The sequence below is a fragment of the Chlamydotis macqueenii genome, chromosome 5 (assembly GCF_036417535.1).
Source record: "Chlamydotis macqueenii isolate bChlMac1 chromosome 5, bChlMac1.mat, whole genome shotgun sequence".
NCBI classification, from domain to species: Eukaryota; Metazoa; Chordata; class Aves; order Otidiformes; family Otididae; genus Chlamydotis; species Chlamydotis macqueenii.
The window spans coordinates 51,741,675-51,763,107 of NC_141560.1; the positions used below are offsets into that span (position 1 = coordinate 51,741,675).

Sequence of the window (21,433 nt, forward strand, 5' to 3'; positions counted from 1 at the left end):
ATTGCTCATGTAGCTCAGAAGGAGCTGTGTGAACACTGAGACGGGTATGACTACTGGGACCAAAACCAGACTCTTTGGCAAAGGACGTGCAGTAATTTGATTCAGAGGAGTTCTGACCCGTTCTGGTTTGAGGGAAAAGCGTCACCACAAATATTGGGATTAGCAGCCTTGCTCTTCAACAACTGAAGCTTTTTATTTTGGTTAACTATGTTCGGATATTTTTCCGGGATTGTGAAGAACGGCAGTGCTGCTCCAAAAGGGGCTTTGTCCCTCCAGCGTAACTGCATTTGGCAAGCTTTCGCTTGTCCCTGTTTCTCGCTGTCGGTTGTCAACTGGTAAATGTTTGTCAACAGAGACATTATCCCTCTCTTCCTCTGTTGACTCATGTCTCCTCTCTCCCCAAGCGAGTTCAGGGGAGCCATTTATTAAAGCAGAGCGTTCTGATCACAAAGCGGAGAAGTTCCCTGGGCTGAAAGTTGGCTTGGTGAGAAGAATGGCTTAGAGTTGCTCTTGCAGAAGTGCTGTATTGCAGCTCTTTTTGGGTTGTGGTGTAGTTTTTTTTTCTTTTCTCCCATTAAACAGACTTTGCTGTAGAAAACATTAGTTTAAGGAATTCAGATTTCATTTTCAGCTTCTTAACAAGTTTAACATCTCTTCTTTGCATTTTGGGGGGGGGTGGTGGTGTCTAATATTCAATATGGTGTTACACAGCTGGTCCTATCATAAAATCCTTTGGCCAGCAGCTTGCTATTCATGCCGTGAACCTTTTGAAGTTTTTGGTAGCTGTTCCATTGGCAGCACTCCCAGATGTAAATAGATGGGTGTCTCTGTAGGGAAGAATTGCCAAATCTTTTGTTCAGCATCTATGGCAGTTTATTTTAAAGTATAGGTAACTTCCTGTGACTTAGCAGTGAAACATATATTTTTATGATTTGTTCAGTGCATGCTTTTGAAAAAGTATAACATACCCATGCCCGTTCTCCTCCAACTGGAGTATGTGCAGAAATTATGCATAATCTTGCTTTTTTCCTGAGTTTTTTTTTTTCCTGCATATACTATAAAACTGTTGTGACAGCAGGAAAAAAGTTGCTATTATACATGAAATATTTTGAGCTCGAGAATTAACAGCATAACTTTTTTATTTTCCTAAAATTTACTGGATGGATGTGATTACTATTTTGTAGTAGAGTGTGGGTTGTTTGTTTGTTTGTTTGGGTTTTTTTTAATGTGTCTTTTCATTCTGAGTTACTTTCTTTTGCACCCAGTTAGAGAGAAATGTGAAGTCACAAAAACTTTCTTTAGATGCCAGACTGATTTTGTTATTTCTCATCTTCAGTATATTTTAAATGCCTTATCTGACCTTACATGCATTGTTTCATCTTGCTATTCTTCAGTTTTTGTTCTGTAAAACAGACACTCATCCTGTTCTGGAAAGAGCTCAGACAGCATAAGAGCACAGGTGGTGGCTCGGAACCTAGGTAAAATACTAACTGCAGTCCAAGTTTCCTTATTGCAGAAATTGCATATTAGTGCTTAAGAAAGTGTGAGCCCAGTGATGGTGAAAGAAGGATCCACATGGGACCTCATTTAGGCCAAGAATGGTGGCTTGTTGGTGACAGCTGTGGTGGCCTTTCTTTGAACCTGGGCATCCGCACCTGAGCTCTGTCCACTTTATTGTTGGCAGAGTGGAACAGGAAGCTTAAAGATGTGTTTGAATGCAGAGGTGCAATGCCACCCAATACAGAGTCACCAGCTCACTCGTTAGCACTTAGGTTGTAGTCATACGAAGTTAAACGAGATGAATCCCACATTACTGTAACGGTTTGCCATCTATTTCAGAGTAAGTGTAGGGTATCAAAGGGTATCAAAGACCACTTTTAAGCCCGGCTGTCTGAAACACTGCTGATTGAGTTTTCTGTAGTCTATAAAGAAGATGAATCAATACTTAACTTTGGATGAATCAATACTAAATTTGGATGAAGTGATTTTTCTTCTGTTGATGAGGCCCACAAGTGGCTTGGTGATAAGATCAAAGGAAACCTCGCTTGTGCGTAGCCTGGCATTACAAACAGCCTACTGCATTTTAGGCTTCTCAGGCATAACTAGGAACCGTCGTCATCACTGTTCCCTCCCAGTGCTCCACAGGCTGCCAAGGACTTGCAGAAATTCACAATGGGCAAGGCATGGACTGACTGTCTTCTCTCTAAATTGCCCTCCATTTCTGTCTTTCTCCTGGTTTTTGAATTAGAAAGCTCAGTTGTTCTAGTATGATACTTAATCAGTATGATTTTCTTCCATAACAAATTTGTTGTACGTTATTTACGTGAGATGTATGTACTTACAAGTAACTCACTTTCTTAAAGCTTTTAACATGTAGGTTGTTTTTATTAGTTAGTAGGTACAAGTCCTCCTAGCTGCGAGGTGCCAAATAGCATCTGTCACACAGCAGTAGTAACAGCTGCCAAAGGAAGAATCAGTACAGGGAGGAAACAAGGAGGGAAGTGTGAGGAAGCAACAAGGATTCGCAAGAAGCAGCAGCAGACATGAGAATCTGAGAAGAGTTTAAAGGAGCGTGGGGAAAGACAACTGAACCAGAAAGGGGGGAAAAATGTAACAAAAGCAACAGATGTCCTCTCAGCCTTTCTAATTAATTTTTTATGAAAGTTACTGTTAGGTTTATTACTCTTCTAAATTATTAGTGATTCAGCTATGAAGAACTCTGGAGATGCTTTTATCTTTCATCATAAGGGTTAGTAAACTGTTTTTAACACTTCAGGGATGGGGCCAAGACTACACACTAGTAATGATTAAAAAAAATTAAAATACCATTAGAAAAGTGTCATCTCCCCTATAAATTAATCATAGCATAGCTGAGATGAAGTTACGTGTATTCCTTAGCACAGTGTTTAATTAGGGCTTTCGTTTCACTTCAGATGTTTTTGAAATATGTTAACCTCATTTTTCCCCTCTCTTGTAATGAATTGTGTAATTATTTAGCCCATGGTTAGGGAGGGAAAAAAAAGCAAATTGGATGCAGTGATTCTGGTTTTTTTGCTGTTGTTTTGTTTTCTACAACTTGGTGGCTCTGGAGAGAGGTAGAAGGGGAAAGGGTAAAAACCAATGTTAAAAACTTGAAATATGATTCTACTTTTTAACATTAGTTAGTTAATTTTTCAAGTTTTCTCTGGAGCAGCTGATTACTGGTAGCTTCCTTGCAGAAGTGTGCTTTTTACTGGCCTCAAGCAGCACAAGTGGAAGGAAGGCTCAGGTACATGAGTGATCTCTCCTCTTCGGCTTCAGTGGATAACTGACCTGGCCATAAGCGTACTTCAGAGCTGTGTGCTGATGAATTCAGGACGCGGTGTTCACGGCCTCCTGATTGAGTGTGGCTCAGAACTGCAGCGTGTCTGCTGTGCTGTGGCACTTCGGGTCCTGCACAGGCGATTTTCAAAGACTACTCTTTTATGCAGCTTTGTAGTCAGTACGTTTCCTTTTACGTCTCCAGTGAAACCTCGTCTCTCTGGGATCACTGAGTAATAATCAGTGGTAGAGTGTCAGGAAAGAGGAATGATGCAGGCTACAGAGTTGTGATGTCATTGTGTAATGACTTCTGATAAAGTACAGTGTGGTTTATATGTACACATAGTCCAGGATGAGTGTGGGAACAGATAACTTAAAACTCCTTTTTCTCATAAGAGCTTCCCTTTTTACAGCAACGTGCAGGGATTGACTTGGATAGCAACCAAAAAGTAAAACAACCAATCCCACTCTTTTTGGGTAGGTGTGCCGTTGGCTTTACTAACAAAGTGGAATTTTTACAAGTACTTTTCAAGCGTACAGTAATTTGTCTTCAGTGGTAGTGTGATAATGATTGCTTCAGTCAGGTAACTTAGCAAGTTTGTGTTGGCATCCTGGATGGTGCTGTATGTTTTTACATCCAGTGCTTACAACTTTTTGAAAAATGAAATTCCTTATCTACTCCTCAAATAATTCACAGAAGATCGGAAATAAATCCAGTTAATTTTGACATTGGGTTCTGTTTAAGTGATCATGCAAAGTCATCTTAAAAGTGCTCGTGAAGCAGGACATATGTGAGTAGAAGCAGAGCATGTTTGATGTGGCTGCCTCTTCTCCACTGCCTTGACTCTCATTGCTGAAGATAGCTGTTGTCCATGATGCTTCTGTGTAGCGACAAGACTAAAGCAAATATTTAAAAAATCAATCGTGTTTTATTCCAATTTAGGTAGAAACATTTTACAACAATTTAGACTAGTCTACAGTATTAGACAGTAACTAGGAAGAGCCTTCTTTAACATTAGCTAACCTGATTATTGCAGAAATTTGGGGACAGGCAGAAGAGAAAGGAGGGAGGGCAGTGTGCCGGGAAGGGGCTTATAGGCAAAATGCTCTTCAGAACCGTATCAGCTATTTTTATCCTGTTCTTTTTCTTTCTCCCTCCCACAACTTTCCATTGTACCAAAATAGTTCAAAATGGTTTATGGTTCAGGGCAACTGACATAACTAATTGTCATGCTGTGTCTTGCTGAGTATTTCTGTAACAGGAGCTGATTCCTTGGTCAATGACAGCCTTCTGGGACTCTCACTCAGCTACTTGGAAAGGACCAAGGACACTATGGGGCAGTAACGATTGGTGCTTTGGCAAGGTGTCACCAGGCAGGAGGGGCTTTGTGGTAGCTCTTCTGTGTGTACGAAAGCACAGATGTGCTTTTGGATATTGTTCTTTGGCATGAGTGTCCTGTCCTCAGGACAGAGCAGGCTGCAGTGGTGGTAGGCCTGAGTGGCATTGCCAGCCTGGTGGAATCATCCAGCTGGGATATGCTCTCTGGAGGGGCGGCTCTCCCTGCTTATGCAGGTAGCAAAGTCTCTTCTGGTTGCAAAACTTGTAGTGCTCTGTTTGACATTCAGCTCCGCTATGAGCTGTCAGATACTTCTGTCAAAGCCATTTCACAGTCTGGTCTCCTTCTGGAGCTCAGGAATTGAAGCTGTGCTCCAGAAAGGTGCTGTGGCTGACAGCGGTCCCGTGAGCCGCAGACGCCTCCATTTCCTTGGGACAGTTGTCTGTTTGTTCACTTGTATTTGCCACAGGAGTGTCATGGCCCTGGTGTGTTCATGAAAGTTGGTGAACCATGTACAACATATTAACATAATGAAGAAATCTGTGTCTTTCTTCAGAGGTATTTACAACATTGAGCTGTATTTTGGTTACATGTTCTACGTCCTGTGAAGTGACAGCCAGAGGCAGAGGACTGTGAAAATTCTTGTCTGTGTTGAAATAACCCTCTAAGATGTCTCCAGAGCTAGTATATGAAGGGCACCTGCCTGAGGTCTAACAGCATTTTCCTCTGTTTTAGAGGCAAAAAATATGCTGCTTTTTTTTCTGAAGATCCCTCCTGGACACATTAAGAAGAATAGATTTGTTTGTAATCTCAAACTTCTGAAATTATTCACCCATCTTTTATCTTGTTTTCTTGGTATGCTTCTGTTTCAGATTTTAGCTGCTTGTTTCTGCCTGGAAGGTGATTTCAGTTTATATACGTGCAAAGTGTGAGTGTGTGACGTTCATTGTTCTGGGAGTTGACTACAATTCCTGGTTTGTCTCTCTGCTTACGGTGTTGTAATAGCCCATTTTTCTGGTGCTGCTGTTCATGGAAAAAGTATCTATTTCACAATTTCTATCCGCTGTTCTCTGGTATCCCAAACCATCTGTGCATCCCAAGGTCTTTACCAAGTAGGTTTACAGGAGGAAAAAAAAACATCCTCTGTAGAAGAGCTTTTCTTTCTATTCTTGGTGATCTTTGCTGAATAGATGTGGTGTTAGGAATTTGGTCTCTCACCAATTGTTGCCCTGTCTCAAATAGAATAGAATCATTAAGGTTGGAAAAGACCTCTAAGATCATTAAGTCCAGCCATCAACCCAACACCACCATGTCCACTAAACCATGTCCTGAAGTGCCATGTCTACACATTTTTTGAACACCTCCAGGCATGGTGACTCCACCACTCCCTTGGGCAGCCTGTTCCAGTGCCTGACCACTCTTTCAGTAAAGAAGTGTTTCCTAATATCCAACCTAAACCTCCCCTGGCAACTTGAGGCCATTTTCTCTTGTCCTATCACTTGTTACTTGGGAGAAGAGACCAACACCCACCTCCCTACAGACTCTTTTCAGGTAGCTGTAGAAAGCGATAAGGTCTCCCCTCAGCCTCCTCTTCTCCAGACTAAACCATCCCAGTTCCATTAGCCGCTCCTCGTAAGACTGTGCTCCAGACCCCTCACCAGCTTCTAAGATGGCTTAGACAAAATGTCTCCATTCTCCCATCATACATCTTCCTCTATGACTACACCAAAACCAAGTTTGATAAAGTGTTCTTTTGTTGAGGGGGATTTTTCCAGTCCTTTTTCTTTATCTCTGGTTCTGTGGGGCTCAACAGAATCTGAAGTTAAGACTTCAGCAAATTGTTGTTAGAGAAGATGAGATGTTGCTTTTATTTTAAAAGCTGCCAGCACTTAGTCCCTGGAAAAAAGTATTGGATGTATGGATTAACCCTTTCTTCCAGCTTTCTGAGGAAAAAAAAGCACTTCTTGGAGTTAGAGGAGTCCATTAACACTGGAGCTAGGTTGTTTGAGTTTTTCTGAAAGTGCTGTTCTTTTAATTTTCCAAGTTCATTTCTGTCTGATACTGAAGTAAGTTGAGAAGTGCTTTTGCTCAGAGAGCAGGGGCTGGTGGTAGCAGATGCTCCCCAGGTGAAAGGAACGTTGTAGGAACGTAATTCCTTTTATTTTTTAAAAAGGAAGAATCAGTAGTGAGCACAGCTGTGCTCAGAAAGGCAGGTAGTGACAGAATATTAAAACTCCTAGGACAGCTGAATACCTGAAAAAAATAATCCTGGCACACCATACAAAGTACATGGAGTTAATGAAGAAAGATGATGTGGGCTTCTTCATGGTGACCTATGAAAATTCGCACACAGGAGAGATGACATTAGGTGCCTTGGTAGCTCTACTCACGCTCAGACAGTTACGCAGACCTGCTCTTCAGTGCCATGTGACCACAAATCCCAGATTCAGAGCACCAAAGCCTCACAGGGATAAGTGCTGACAATCGGCAGGATGCATTTGGCAAGACAGCGGAAAGGAAATGGTGATAAACTGTCTTGCTGATTCTTCATTATACAAAGTCCTCAGTTTTGATGTGACTGCTTTATTTCTTCAGAACAAACCTGTGCGGGGAAAAGATAAAGCTGGGGTCTTGAGACCACCATCTGTGTGGGACAAAGGGGAAACTGTATTTGATCTCAATGGAAATACTTATTTTTCTGTCATTTTTCAGCATACAAAGGTTTTTTCATGTGTAGGTACATCATTCAAATACATCAAAAAGTTTGGTTGTGTTTTTTGTGTGTGGTTTGGTTTTGTTTTGTTTTTTAAATCCACACATCTTATTTAGTAGTTAATTATTTAGTAGCTTATTTAGTAGCTAATTAATCTGTTAATTGCAGTTACAAGCTTTTGAGAAGGAATCCTATTGATTTTTGAAGTAGAGACTAAAATATTGAGAAGTAACTGGATCACCCAACGATGATAGTAAACTACTCTCTTGAGGAAGACTTCTTCACTGGTTAGGGACTATCTTTCATTTCTTCACAGTGAAAATACTACTGCAGCTGTGTGTGACTAGTACGGTTACATTTCTGCTAAACCAGTATTGGTTGCCGTCGGTTGCTGCCGGGAATTGAAACAGCGCTTCTCAGGCGAGCAACATAGGCTGTGTTTGAAGAGAGTTAGCTGTTCGTAACCATCCCTTGTTGTGAGGTGTGATGTTGGGTTGCAAAATCTGGCGTAAGAGCATGACTTCACGTTGTGTTTTGAGGAAGACTCTTAGATGTTAGTCTCTGCTTGTGTGAATTGATTAATTGCAAATGCACATGACCAGTTAAAGATACTGCTTGTCATTTGCATGTGCAGCCAAGAGAATGAAACAAATTCAGCACGCAACTGTGCATCTGATTTTAATATTTATTTTTGAAAATTAGTAGTCTTCCTTAACCAATTTCTTGGCTGTGCTTTCAGCATTTAATTAAAAGAATGAATTTGTATTTCAGCAAGCCCTTGGGGGTAACACTACAAGTTTGAATATATCTACATTTTGGGGTTTTTATGATTGCTAATGGATCAGTATGCTTCTGTAAAGGTGTTCCTACTTAAGCTTTTTGGTCTCCCTTGGTGTGTCCTGAAAAGTAATAACATCAGTGTTGGGAATCACTGGTGTCTCGAGCTAATTACCAGTGGCTGATTTAACTGTAACAGTAATTAAACTATTATCCACTCTACTATTTTTTTTTTTCAATCAGTCATTCAAACGTTCTGTACTTTGACCCATGATACTATAGAGTTTGTATTTTAAATAGATTTTTTTTCTTTCTCTAGGGTACAGAAAGCAAAACTTTAATGTACTGTTTTCTAGGAAATACTGTGTTGTTGAAGACAAAACTGAACAAAGAACATTGCATCATTCTGTTGCAAAGTTTAAAAATTAACTACATGGTTGGATTAGTGAATGTTTTGTACATAACATTTGTTAATGAAAGTTACCTAATTAAGATAATGCTTTGATTCCTTTTACCTTGAACTCTCTCTTACCCTGTGAGGAGACACAATTTGTGTGTCTAACTATGGATTTCAGATTTTTTGTTTAACAAGACAGTTCAGTGTAAGACTAAAAGGCACCATTTCTCATCACAGGATCTAATCTAAGGCATGCCAGGAGAGGTGGGACTTCCCTGAACTAACTTTGGTTTAAATTAAAGCCAAAATATTAAGAAAAGAAAAAGATCCATTTTTCCTCTTTAGAGCTGCCATTGAGAGAGAACTGACCTTGACCCATGATAATTTCTAGTAAATAAATATTCTTCCTACTTAAAATGATGTAGTTAAAGTGTTAGAGATGAGTTTGTGGAGCTTGATACAGTGGCTGAAAATTTCAGGTGGGGCTGCTTCTCACATTGGTATTTCTTTGCCCAACCTGTTCAATAACTAATGACTGGGTAGGTAATTGAATTCCTCACAGCTGTGTCTCGGTGCAACAAGGTGCACATGTGTGTGCTAGTACAAATGCTTCAAAAGTGAGTTTACAGGTGCAGGCACGCAGAATTGCTTATGAATAGTGGAAACAACTTACAGTTTTTCCCATGCTATATATCTAATTGAGTTTATGTTGTTTACTGCTTCTACAAAAAAGCCAAGGTGTTTGAAGTAGCTAGTTTGTTACCTGTATTTCTGTGTACACTTTCAGTTCTGGTATGCCCTAGCACTTTTCTGTCCTATCAAACCACACTTTGTAGATGTAAACCAGACTGTGTTTATGGAAAGGACTCAGCTCTTGAAGTCCTGCCTACTGTGTGATTACATATGGATGATGTTTTCCAAGGTGGAACTGTAGTATCAAGGCAGGTGATGAATTTGTTTTCACTCTCTTCCTAACAAAAATAATTAACTTATCCTTCCAATGCAAGACACTTTTCCTGCCTAAATAGTTGTAATTTGCTCAGTCCTGCCAGAAATAAAAAAGACAATCCTTTACTGTTCCTTGCCTCTGGGGAGCTGAGGAGAGAGACAACTACGACTGAGCTCAGCGGCAAGCTGACATGTTGCACCATGTTGAAAAATATTTATGTATTGAGAGCACAGACTCTCAGAGTGAGTATTCTAATTAACTGTTTGGAGACTGTCATGCAGTCTATATTGCCTTTTTTCATACCGCAGAGTATAATTATAAAATATATTTGTAAACATTTTATAGACTTTTAAAAGTTGAGACCTGTAAAATTCAGATTACAAGTACATTAGACACTATATGTGCCTGTCCTCCAAAACATGCAGTATGCGGGTAAGGTGGCGAGCTTGACCTGCATATCTAACACATTTCCTTTGTGGCAGGTTTTCTCCAGGCTATGGTAGTACTTAAAACTGGTTAGTATTGTTAGATAAATGTTTTTCATTCTACAAAAGCTTGCAAGGCAAAAAGGCAGTGAGGAAACGAAACCACTCCTTACAAAGACAAACCTCCCTGCACCCCGCTGCCCTTTGAGCAGCGTAGACTGTCTGCATTTGTGTATCTTGAGCTGTATAGCAAGAAGTCTGACTGCTGAAGCCAGGTTGCCATGGTGAAATAATTCCCAGCAATTAAAGCACAGTTCTATCCTGAAAAAGCTATCTTGTGAAATCCCACACTTAGGAGGCCATGAGGTTTCCAAATCAAATTTGCTCGGTTTAGAAATAAAAAGATAGCTTTGCGATCTGCCAGCTCTACAAACTTCATACGGGTTGGAAGATAATAAATGGTCTCTTCAGTGGTTTATGTGCTCTGGTGGTGAACTCTCTCCCGGCAAAGGTGGACCAAAGTGTATGGCATGTGCTCTTCTAGAAAGATAAGAGGGCTGCATTAGAATAACCAGAAGGAGCAGTTGCTGCGAGAACTTGAATTTAATTGTGATGCAGAAGTCAAAATAACTCTATTAGGATAATAAATAAATAAATCACTGCTTAAGTTAATAGACATGTCTGAAAACAAACAGGGAATAGATAAGTTAATTAAGAAGTCTGTGTTTTTACTACAGTACGTTTACATTTTATTTAAATTTAGAGAGTCTAAAAACCTTAAAAGAGAGATATGGACTCTTTTGCCAATTAATGTTCTTTTTAATTTTTCCTTGTTCTTTGCAAGCAATTTTTCTGGCCTCCACAACTTCAGATAATGTGTTGAAAAAACACTATTCTGAGTATTACAACAATAAACCTGGCAGGCCTGTATTTGCCTTTCTGGATGTGGAAAAGGTGTTAAAAGCCACCTCAAAACTTACTTGCTTTCAAATCTTGGTGCAGATCACTTGTTCTCATGGCTCTGTAGCGTGGGAGATCTCCCCGCTGCACTGTAACAGCAGCGGGCTTGGTATCTCTGCCATTGTCTGCTCTCAGTTGAGAGTTGGTTTTTCTCCTTTGCCTGTGTGTTTTAATTAAATACATTTAAGGTACACTGTAGATCCCTGCCTTGGACTGAAATGTTTTCCAGTATAGAGAAAAAAGACTGCTGACTTTAACAGAGAGCCAGTTCAGATATAAACACTTACCTATGCAGGTAGCTGTGGCTAGGTGAGATGAATCCTGTTCATACTGTCTAGCTGCGGTATGGGAGTGTATTTAGCAATGGAGGATGATGAGGAAGCATTTGTGTTGCTAGAATACAAATGACATTTTTCCTCTAAGGGAGGTAAGGATACAGAAGCATCCTTATTGTGGTATTGTTTACGGGCCTGTGTATGGAGCGAGTGCGCCTGGGGACTAAAATGAGCTGCATGTTACCAAAACAAACCCCAAAACGCAGAACTCCAGCCTGTATTTTCAACTGATAAACAGCTGGACAGAGATGCCCTGGAGAGTTAGCATGGCATAGCCTCTCCTGTCCCTTGTGCCCTGCACCAGGGTCCGCCCTGAGAGTACTGTTCTAGGGGAGGAGGAGTTCCAAGCAGGGGAGAATATACTGAGACACCTTCTAAAGCAGCGATTTGGCCTGTTTCTGCTCAGTTCTTGGCTTCCTTAGGCAGCCAGAGTTTGCCTACAACTGCAGACTTAAAAACAGCAAAAACAAACCCAGGAACCACCACCCCATGTCACAGGATCAGGACTTGGGCACCTGTGATGCAGTGTTCTTCTGTATGGTTTGTTCTAAGCATTGGACAAATTCATTGTTGCAGTACTGTTAATCTGTGACCTACTGAATCTCTCTTACCACAGACCTGATTTGGCTCCATGTAGAGCTCTTAAACATTAGGAAAGATTCGTGTCCTTTTTCTTTCCTAATCTCCAAATTGCCAAAAATCTGGATCGTAGTAAATAGTTTAGGAAAATAATCTTGCTTAGGTTTCATTTGGCACCTCCTGGTTTGGATACGAGGGCTTTTTGGCACAAAGGTAAAAAGAACATTTGAAAATGAAGAACAAAAGGTTATTTGCTTGGGTAAGGTAATTTTCTGTTTTACTTCTAGTCAATGGTTCCTTTTAAATTGCACCAGTGGCTCCTAAAAATAAATAATCTGTCTCCCATCTGACATCACTTCCCTTGTGTTCCTAGGGATCTGTTTCACTCAGCCCCTCCCAGGTGTTGACTGGAGGGGGAACCTGACCAGTGCAAGGATTATGCAGTGAGAAGACCCTCCCCAACTAGAAAGGCTGGATACCTCCTTTTGGTCTGGGGGAGGAGTTCTGGCAGGTATGCCCAGAGAAGAAAGGAAACTCTACTCCAGCGTGTTTCACCACAAGAATGCACTCTGTGCATTTTTGTACCATTAACTGAGCTGCTTGCATGCCTGGCCTTGCCTCTGTAGCCTTTTTTCCCAGAGCTGCATTGCAGAGAAGATCCAGGATCCAGAGCAGAACAGAAGGAGCAGCAGTGGTACCCTGCCACCAGCAATTACCTGGGAGTTTCAGCTCTGTACTTTGAAAGGCAGTTAATACTCAGCTGACGTGCCCCTGTGTGCAAACACTGAGCTAGCGCTGGGAGGTGACATGCAAGGGAAGAGAGAAGGAGGGAGAAAGTAGAATCACAGAATAATTTAGGTTGGAAAAGACTTTTAAGATCATTGAGTCCAACGGTAAACGTAACACTGACAAGTAAATGTAACACTACCCAGGTCACCACTCAATCATGTCTCTAAGTGCCACATCTACATGACTTTTAAACACCTCCGGGGATGGTGACTCAGCCACTTCCCTGGGCAGCCCGTTCCAGTGCTTGATAACTCTTTCAGTGAAGAAATTTTTCCTAATATCCAGTCTAAACCTCACCTGGCACAACATGAGGCTGTTTTCTCTCATCCTATTGTTTATTACTTGGGAAAAGAGACCAACAGCCACCTTGCCACAACCTCCTTTCAGGTAGTTGTAGAGAGGGATAAGGTCTCCCCTCAGCCTCCTTTTCTCTGGACTAAAAACCCCAGTTCCCTCAGCTGCTCCTCATAAGACTTGTTCTCCAGAGCCTTCACTGGTTGATGGGTGGGGCATCCTGTGAAAGGCAAGAGAAGGACTTGATGTACCAGAGATAGTGGGTGCAGGTGCCCCGTGTTCTCCTTGCTTTGCCAGGAGCACCAGCTGGAACTTAGTTTGGGCCTACAGAATGTTTTGGGCTTTCTGTTGAGAAACAACATTATGAAATAATGTTATGGCACTTGTCATCCTTAACATGCCTGCCATGCCTTGGCACCGACTGTTTACAGCAGAGCATCCGGAGGCCAAGCAAAGATTCCCTTTTAAGGCAAAGAGCCACTATGAGAATCCAGAAGAAAAAGTTTCCCTGGCATGTAGGGTACATTCTTTTTTCCTCCTCCTCTTAAATGAACTATTAGTGACTTTTAAAAACAGAACAAAAATGAAGGAGCAAGGCCAGAAATGCTGCCAAAGACATTTTATTCTGCGCAGCCCCCTTAGACCTGCGGAGCCCTGGAGCTAAGCCAGGGCAGGAGAGGGGAAGAATGAAACTGAGGTCAGAAGAGTCTGTCAGAGACCTGGGGCGAGAGGAAATCAGAATGGAGACTGCCTTTAAAAGCACAATCTCCTTCCCTTCCCCAGGCCCTGGAGAAACGGTCTGACTGCAGCAATCCGTGAACAATTGTAGTGTATGCTGCACTGGGATTTGGGCTTGCTTTCCAATACCTTACACAGCTTCCCTTCCTATGCCTATGTTCTTTTCTCTTCTTTCCCAATCCTGAACATGTATATGTACATCCAGGATTTGTGTTCTGGATGTGCTGTCACGTGGCATTTTCAGCTGAAGACTTAGCAGTGATCTGGGTTAAAACAGGACATGGGATTGCAGAAAAAAATCTCCACAGAGATACTAATCTTGTACCGTTTTAAAGAAAGAGGGAAATACAAATACTCTCTCTCGCTTTTTCTTGAAGGAAGTGAACTCTACTGATCTTCAAATGAAATTTGTTATTCCCCTTTTCTTGCCCGTTATACAAACAAAGATGTTGAATTACCAAGAAGCAATTTTTAAGTTGCCTAGTGCCTCTAAGCTTCCAGTCCTTGTATTTAACTGAGGAGAAAAGACTGGGCTGCTGGGGTAGGAAACCGGACAGCCTTCAAGAGTATTTTCCTGTCCTGTGAAAACTGGTGGAACCTGCTTCTTCATTGTTCTTGGTGGGAGTTGGTCACTAAGACTCATAAATTTTAGCTCATAAAACTGTGACCTTCCTGCTCAGAATTAGGTTTAGGACTCCCATACTTACACAGAATGTTTCTAACCAGAAGTTAACTGATAAATTCTTTCCAGTAAAGTGCCACAGGAAAACCAGAAAGGTTTAGTGAGCAGCTAACCTGGTTTTCCCTACAAAGCTGTAGCCTTCTGTGGATGGCTGAAATATTTGTGGTTTTCCCCCCTCTGCAAAGGGAGTACATTAGAGGGAGAGAGCTTGCATATTAAAATTTTTTACCTTAGTATGTTTTGTTCCCTCTTGTGTTCCACTCATATCCTATTTGACTTCTTACCCGAAGAAGGAAAGAGAAGAGAAGCTAGAATGAAAATATCCAGTGTACCTTTATTTTTGAATTATAAATCCCTTATTCACTGGAAAATATAAAAACATGAAAGTGTTCATAAAGATTGGCCTAAAAGACACTGTTAAAATGTTGGCTTACTGCCTCTTTAATTGTGTGTTGGCTTATGTTTTAAGAAGCTAACCCCCATCCTCAGATTACCAAGAAAGTAGGTTTTGGCAGGAGTACTTCACTGTAATACTTCATCAGTGAAGGATATTTTAAAACATGACACTTCAAAAAGAAAGGAAAAAATTACAAGATGAAAATCAAAGGCCAAGATAGTTTGATACATCCGGCAGTTCTGTAGCGTAGAGGTACACCTGGGTGAGGTGGAATATGGTGTTGCTGTTGGAGGCTGAGTTTTCCACATAAATGTTTTAGTTGGGAATGTACCATTTCAACCCCCAAATTTTCCAGATTGTGAACTATACAAATTATAAAGCACAAGCTATGTTACTTGAAAATAACCCCCAAAACCTCAAGTGACTTTTTAATATCATTTGGTAACATTTCTGTGGGCATCTTTTTGATCTTTCTTAAAATAGATTTTTCTTGTGCCACTTTTGCATGCATTGCCGTGAACTATAGGGCTTTTACTCTCCTCTCACCGACACTGACTGAACACGTCTCAGCTGGAGTGTCACAGTTGAAACGTGCTGTCTTCCAAATTTACTGGGGATTGCTAGGATTATACCAGTTAGCCTCGGGTAAGAAATAGGGTCAGTTACTAAAAAAAAAAAATATTATTAATCACAAAATAAGTATCTTTGCTGTGTGAGGTTCATAATCTGTGGCAATTTTGATCCCCACAAACTTGAGATGGCTTGCGAGTTTTGAAGTTTGTGAACAGGGAGACAAATATGCCATGTAAGGCCTGTTGGACCTGTTCCGTCAATTTTTCAAATGGAAATCGGCGTGTTTGAGACTTGGCAGAAACTGGTGCATGATCCAGAGGGCACAGAGTGATTGGAGTTTTGCCTGCAGCTCTGCTCCTCACCACCTTAGGTTTTTTAAATAAACTTTTTAACTTTCTGAAGTTACTCTTCTATCTGGTATTAAAATCATTTTAATATGCCACATTAAAAAGAGAAAAGCCACTGATTACTTGTAGTTACACAAGAAAAAAAACTAAACAGCCACTCACCCCAGGGGTGGTTAGTTGGGGTGAAGGGTAGAAGATGGTGACTGACGCATCATCGTTTGTTCTTGAAGGGAATTCAGTTGCAGATGCAGTGTAAGAAACTGCACAGCTTGCTGGAAACAGCAAAAAAAAAATATTATAGCTGCTGGTTCCCTCTGGAAAAAAAGGAATCTTAAATTGGTAGATAAAATCTTTAATTGCATGATCAGTTTAGGGAAGTTTGGCATTTAATAAATCGCTAGTGTTCCCTCTGTGTGATCAACCTTGTAATAAATCTGGTTCTCGTGACAAAAAACCATGAATGCCTGGTACAAGTCCAAAGCGATGTGACCTACATCAGCTTAAGAAGCGTGTCCACATAGTGGACATTGTGTCTTTGATACTTCTTCAGCTAAATCAGATTGCTTCATATGTGCTTCTTTCCAAACAAGTTGTATCAGTTTAAACTGAGGCACATCTTTAGTATTTGTACCATGAATAAACTTTGAACCTTACAGCCAGTTTCTTCTACAAAATGGGAATAATACTTTCCTCATATGGTTTTAAAACTAAATTAATACCTGGATGGTACTTTGAAGATGCTCCAAAGTGTGGAGTTTTTTTCAAACCAAGAAAATACTGGGCATCTGATCAAGAAGGAAATGAGAGAGAGAGATTAGAGGAGTATCTTTATTAACTGAGAGGGCTAAGAAAACAAGCTGGGAAATTGGCAGTTTTACTCAATCTTAACAAAGCAGTTAGACTAGTGGAAAAAATCATCCCAGCCCAGTGGGCCTGTCGCTTGGTGGAGTGTCTCATACATCTCTTTCTCCAGTGAAATCCAGGCAGACTTCCAGCTGCTGTGTTTTCTCAGCTGAACACAAGGCTGAGGATGGAAGCCCTGCTTAGAAGCATTAGTGAACATACTGTCTTTGGCTGGAGCCAGTTTGCTGAACCTTCTTCTAAGACTAAATTTAGACAAGTGACCTCTCTTCTGCCATGTCTCATCACTTTTCCCTCTCTGAAACTTGCTCATGGGTGTGACTTGTCCTGTGGCATCATATTCAGTTGAGTGCCTAAAACCAAACAAACACAAACCTATCCTGGGAGTTATCTGAAGAATTAGTTTGTACTCTGGTTTGCCTGTCAATAAAAACTGCTGAGTGCCGTCTCCTTGGATTCCCTAAAGATGTTTCTTTTCTTAATTAGTAGTTAAGCATTGGTAGACAGGTTTTGGTCTAACTGGCTGACAGACCTTCACCAAACTGCTGCGTACAGCTATCCCTCCAGCTGCTCTGGAGATACAGTTGATCTGACGTGGACATATTAAGATACATTTAGCAGAAGTCTTATATTTTTTAAGATACCTAAACATGAATGGGGACTTTGGTTTTCTTTAGGGTGCCCATAGCAATGTTTTGAAAGTTGCTGCCCTTTTAGTGGTCTTACATGACATTTAGTGATGTTTTCCAGTAAATAGTCATCGGTAGGTGATGGATTTTGGTGTTTCCTGAAGAGAACAGTAAAACCAACTGTTCTTGTCACTTTTCCTTTCATTGAAAGCAGACTGAACAAGCTGTTGCTGAATGTGCTGCTTTATGCTCACTGCTGTAGTCTTCACTTATAAGGGTGTTCTGGGACATCTCCGAAATGGCTACATGCAATTTTTCATATTTCTACACTTTAAACATAAAATGAAAAATTGAGGAAGGCATCTTGAATGTGAAGAGCTCACAACAAAGGGAATAATGGATGCTTTGCTTTGCACGTTTAGAATTGGTTCCAGGTAGATGGTGTTTTCTTACAAGTCTGAAACAACACTGAACTTTGAGGTAGGGGAGAGCAGAAGGAAGGAAGCGAACTTCTAAACTTTCCACTATTTGTTAATTCTGGTATTCGCGAATGTGTTAGCTTTGGTTTATCTAGAATATGGAGCTATTATTTGTTGATTCTTAATCATAGGTAATCACGTTTCTAAAACTATTTTCTCTGAACTGCTGTATGCTCCAGCTTTGCAAGTCTGTAAAGAAAATGCTTTAGTATTGAGTAGTATTGACAGTTTCCAGACTAAACCCAGTTTTACAGCCTAGACTCAGCATGACTCAATTAATATGAGTAAGTCTGACCTTGTAACTTAAATTCTGCCTAACTGACGGAAGAGGTGTAATCCAGCTCAAAACTTAACATTTTAAGACTGGAAATTTTTTTTGTTTGTACTTAGAACATTTTGGCCATGTAGTGTCCCAACTGCACTGCATACATGTCACAAAAATCTGCTGGTAGGAACATTTATTTGGTCTTGCTTTAGCTCTCAGCATCTGCAAAAGGTTAAAAAGAAGTTTGTGCTGCACATGATTATTTGACTTTCAGGTTTCAGTGGTATGAATAAACCCTTTGATATGAGTGATGGGCATTTTGCAGGTTAAGTGATGATACCCATGAGTCAGGTTCTTTTTAAACCGAGCCAAAGTTTTGGAAAGGGACAGAGCATAGGATCCTTCAGGAAGCCTCTGTTTGAAATGCTCCAGTTCCAGCACAAGGCAGTTGTGGAAAGACTTAGGCAATCTGTTACAAAGACACAAAGTGACTGCATGTACTCATCTCACAGAGAACTGACGTTTGTGTGGAAATGAGGGGTTTTGGTTTTTGTAAAAGGATGGTGTATAGTTTGCATTAGCAAACTTGTGAAATATATTTAGTGTTGAATTTTTGTTTCTTTTCTTGAAATGGGGAGAAGATGCTGAAGTGAGAATGAGGTACACGTTATCTATTTCTGTTCACTGGAAGGCTTACCTCAGCCTTGTATGTCTGACACTAATTCTGTGGTTTCCCTCCACAGCCTGGCTCTGTGACAGGCTGTCTCTGACCTCTTCATCTCTCTCTCTTCCTCCTCTCAGAAGACTGCTCTTAGCTGACGTGGTACAGCCCTAACCTGGGGCCCTTGGTTTAAATACCCTGATCTAAAGCAAAGACACAAACTCTGTTCTAAACTACTTCTCACTGGTAACTTTTCTCTCCAAGTGTGGTTAATGTGGTTTGTTGAACCAGTCTCTGAAGTTGAAGGCATTTTCTGCAGGATTGTTACTGTAACTGTAGTTTTCTTAAAAAATCAACTTATCATTGAATGCCTGAATCCTGTCCCCCGAAACCAAACCCCAAAACCACTAAACCCAACCAGCTGAAAAAAAACCCCTAAAGAGTATATTCTGAATAGACCTTAATAGTGTCTGTCAGAGGCCCAGCAGGTATGAAGGTGCTGTGTGGAGCGTGCCAGGCTGGGTTTCAGCAGTGTAGGAGTAAGGCAGCCTGTGCTGAGAATTAAGCAAATCAGTGGCCTGGAGTATTTTTTACTAGCTCAGGGCCAAGTGCATATTTTCAACTGGATTTATGCTGTTGACTGGCAGGGTAAGGTAGTTTCAAGTCTTAACATGGTATTGCTGCAAAAGGAAGAGGTCAAACATGTTGCTTCATCTGCTGTAAAGTCAGGTTACAGACTATTGAGTGAGACTGTTGTATTATGCTATTACATTTTCCTTGAATATCGTCTCAAGCTCAGTGAAAATCTGAAGTCTTAGGCCCAAGCATAAATTAAGTATATCTTTCAAAGCTTCTTTAAATACCTTTGAGGCCTTCCTGCAGTCCTTGCTTTCATGGCCTTTTCTTTCTTATCTGTAGTTTATTTTAACATTGTGAGGTTCAAACGAGATTAGCAAATCTATGGGTTTGAAAACAAGAATAGTTAGCTGACAATCAGGAGCTGTTGGTCTAACTGAGAAACTCCTCTGTATTAAGAGCCTCACGCTGAGGAACATCTGACTGTGCATGTCCTAAAACATCCCTTTGTGGAGCAGCTGTGAGAATTAGTCCAGGTTACTTCCTTAACTAACATAAGGGACAAATCTTGCAGGCTTCATTTGAATGGGAATGCACTGTTGTGGAAGAAGGAGATGTCAGGAAATGTGCAAGAGTAGCTATGTGCTAAATTAATCTTCACGTGTACTGGTTTTAATTTCTTCTCATACTGTATTTGTATCCCTTAAAAAGATGTTCTGTGTCACAGGCGTCCTCTCTCTAACTGTGAAATCCACCTTTCTCATTAACACGTGGAAATAAAGTGTGACCATCTTTTCTCTACCAGAGACCTCCTACCATGCTTTCTGCTCATCTCTGGTTTGTAAATATACTGTTAGAGTGTAAGTGTGTATCGTGCTGCGGTCAGTAAGTTTTCCTTGGTTTTTCCTTGATGATGTCCCTCCTGAAGCCTTTAAACTCCTCTAATCTTAGTTTACTGGTTAGAGAGAAGTATGATAAAGAATTGGCTGAATGGCCACATTCAAAAGAGTTGTGGTCAAGGGCTCAATGTCCAAGTGGAGGCTGGTGACAAGTGGCATTCCTCAGGGGTTGGTGTCAGGACTGGCCTTGTTTAACATCTTTGTCGGCAACATGGACAGTGGGATTGAGCGCATACTCAGCAAGTTCGCTGACGACACAAAGCTGTGTGGTGCAGTTGACACACTAGAGGGCATCCAGATGGCATCCAGAGGGACCTTGACAGCTTATAAGAAAGACAGGGAAAAACCTTTTAGCAGGGCCTGTTGCAATAGGACAAGGGGTAATGGTTTTAAATTAGAAAGAAGCAGATTCAGACTCCGTATAAGGAAAAAAATTTTTACACTGAGGGTGTTGGAACACTGGAACAGGTTGCCCAGAGAGGCGGTGGATGCCCAGTCCCCGGAAACATTCAAGGCCAGGTTGGATGAGGCTCTGAGCAACCTGATCCAGTTGGAGATGTCCCTGCTCCTTGCAGGAGGGTTGAACTAGATGACCTTTGAAGGTCGCTTCCACCCCAAACTATTCTATGATTCTATGGTAAGAATCAATGCAAATTCAAGACAGTAAACAGTGGCAGTGCTGGTGACTGAGTTGCAGTAAGTTACAGTGTTCCTTTCTTATGCAAGGCAAATCTCAGTCTCTCCCTACTGCAGTGCCGACGATGAGTCGGCATGATGATGAGTCGTTCTGAAGATGGATTTAATGAACAGATCAGTAAAGAGCCCATAAAGACAGAAATCTGAATAACTTTCAATACTTCCTTTGGGGAAAGCACTGACACTCAAACACTGGTCTAGGAAAGACGCGTGTCCCATCCTCACAGCAAAAAACAAGGCTGCATGTATCTCAGATAGGTGCACAGCTGGAAGATTATTTGAAATGTGTTAACAGGCAGAACAAGAGGTCAGTTTTCTTTGTATGGGATCTAGGTGCAGTCATCTGCAAAGGTAGACTTGTCTTGACCAGGAAAACCTGACATCAGAAAATCCTGGCATCTCCTCCTTGTATTCATGTGATAGTGCACAGCAAGTATTGCCTTACTGCACTTGTCCCTCACCATGAAATAGATCTTCTGTCTCTGGTTAGGGGGATTTTTTAACTATAGAAACACATGGATATGCAGCTGTCTGACCACAAAGCCTGAAAGACCAAAGTACTGACCTACTGTCCTTCCTCAAAAGTCCTTACTGAACCCCCAGCCCAGAGACAGTCTAGTTTGAGGATGTTAAAAACAGAGTGGGAGGAAAACTCTAGGGATGACTACAAACATTTTAGAAATGGGAGATTAAAAGTCACAATATGCCATGGAGATAAATGCATTTTATGGAATGAGGTTTGTCTGCTTTTATAAATCCAAATGGAAAGTTATTT

At 41.0% G+C, this 21,433-nt stretch overlaps 1 protein-coding gene across 3 annotated transcripts in view; it reads left to right on the plus strand.

The window, feature by feature from the left end:
• MOB2 (MOB kinase activator 2) overlaps nt 1–21,433 on the plus strand; it is a 125,174-nt gene that overhangs the window by 92,002 nt on the left and 11,739 nt on the right. The gene's annotated exons all lie outside the window — the stretch shown is intronic.